The sequence below is a fragment of the Opisthorchis viverrini genome (assembly GCF_000715545.1).
Source record: "Opisthorchis viverrini unplaced genomic scaffold opera_v5_81, whole genome shotgun sequence".
Lineage (NCBI taxonomy): Eukaryota > Metazoa > Platyhelminthes > Trematoda > Opisthorchiida > Opisthorchiidae > Opisthorchis > Opisthorchis viverrini.
In genome coordinates this window covers 1,275,360-1,277,630 of record NW_008751736.1, presented here as the reverse complement: position 1 = coordinate 1,277,630, position 2,271 = coordinate 1,275,360, and positions in this window count along the sequence as shown.

The following is a 2,271-nucleotide window of genomic DNA, read 5'->3' as shown; positions in this document are numbered from 1 at the left end:
ATTATGACCATTATTACGAAATTATGCAACAAACTCGCGAGGAGCCCATCGGAATTGCTAGTTTACGATGCTTCGGTTTTACGATATGCCACTGTCGAAATACACTGTGTAGACGAATCATAATTTTGCCGTCGAAGAGTTTCCAGCAACCTGATCAGTAGTGTGTTAGGTCTGACGGTATTCCTATTAGTATATGGATTGTGCTGCATTCTCGAGCTCGTCTTTTTTAACAAGCTGTTTACTCAGCTTGTTTGAAGTTAATTATGGCCTAAGCACATCTCTGGTGAGTGTATACATATTGGAATCTTCGAATCACAAAAGATTGCGTTCCATGGTTCACTACCTCACTAGTTAAACGTTGGTGGCCAATAGGTGGCATTACACACAGAACTTGTCTGCTGATGCCCTATCAGAAGTATACATTGTAATTTGTAAACAAAGGACAATAAAAACTCACCAAGGGAATGGAGTAAGTGTAGATGGTGATATGGAATACGTGAATATGCGCACTCGGCTAAATGATAGTTTATTTATGTACTTATTTCTCCAGGTAACTTTCGACGCCCTATTTCACAGAAGAATGTGGCTACGACCAGTCTTCCAAGAAGACAAAACTGACACCAAAAACGTTCTGGTTCACCAAAGAACGCACTCGGGCTTCTACTTTTCCGGTGTATTTCCAAAGTTTTTTGTTTTTTTATCATGCTACCATCGATAGTGGGCTGACTTTTGCGCGCGAAGAATATGGGTAGTACTCATTCATTTGTAAATTTGTAAAACACGTCAACTCACCAAAACGAGACAGGCTAGCCACATTTTCGGAACTTATCGTTGGAATCCCCATCGCTTGATAGAAGAAGGATAGTTTGAACAGTAAGTAACACGTAAACAAAACCATCATTTTTTCTTTGAGTATAAACGCGTTATTTTGTTAAGTTGGGTTGGTTTTCTTTGACAACGCATAGTTACCCGTGTTTTTTTAAAAGGACACTCCCTGGTCGTCAGTCATTGGATATTGCTGTAGCGAATTTTTGTCCAATCAAGACACTCAACCTGCGAGACTAAGTGAGATACGATTTCCAAACGATTTTCGATCCGTGCTTAGGAGAGTTGAGGCTTGAGCCCCTAAGTACAGCAAAGCGGAGATTCACTTCGCTAATTCGGTCCAAAAAATGAAACTACGGTCTCCCAGTAAGGCTCTTTATATGTGTCCTAAACGAAGGTCTCTCATTCAATAAAATCCCAGTTCTCCATCAAGTGAATGTAACAGTCACATCAAGCGTTTTATATCCGTTCAAGTAGTCCCTCATCGCGGAGGTCGACGCGAACTAGCTGCTTTCTTATGCATTTGGCATCGGATAAGCAAGGCGAAGATGACTGTATGATTAGTAGTGTGCCAAAACATGAACCAGCGCAGAACTTACTTCTGATACATTGGCGAAAATCGGTTTATCGATTTGGTGGCATTCGAAACCACATTCGAGCATTTACTTGAATCATAGAAATCGTGGATTTTCTCAATTAACATGTAGTATTTGAGCACCATAATGCAATATAATACAACAAGGAGCCAAATCACGTGAGATGGCGCAAACTTGAGTTATACCGGGCCTTTCATTACCAAGTAGACCAACGTCCGAATGCTGAACAAGAATCCAGGCTAGAGGACGATCAAGAAATTAGTTAAGCATGCACGGGTTGTGATGCTTGTATTAAGACACTGGTAAGATTGACAGAAGCTATTCAAGGGTTTTGTAATGCACTACTCATAAGGTTGCTTAAAACTCCTCGACAGCCCACGACCGGTTTTGCGCTTTTTGAGGTACACCAGGTAGGCGCAGTCCCCGAGTTTCCGTCAACCTTATGTTCTACTTGAAGCCAAACTGCACGAAATTGGTGATTATAAACTTATCTACAAACTAGTTTGGTCTTTTGAAAGACTCACCTGGAACCCAGCTGAATGTCTCGGTTTTGATGTTTCCAGGCATTCAAGTTATTTCAGGTATTCAAGGGTTGTATATGACATTGCTGCTCGGATGTTGGGTGGGGGGGGGAATCGGGCAAAACTCAGTATATGGTACCTTTGTTTCTGTTCAGAAATAACGAAACGCCTCAGGTAATTCTAAACATGCAATGCCCTTTCGATCCTATATTTTTGTCTATTGACATGCACAAGGCTGTGATCATCATCATCAACATCATCATCATCATCATCATCATCATCATCATTATCATCATCATCATCATCATCATCATCATCATCATCATCAT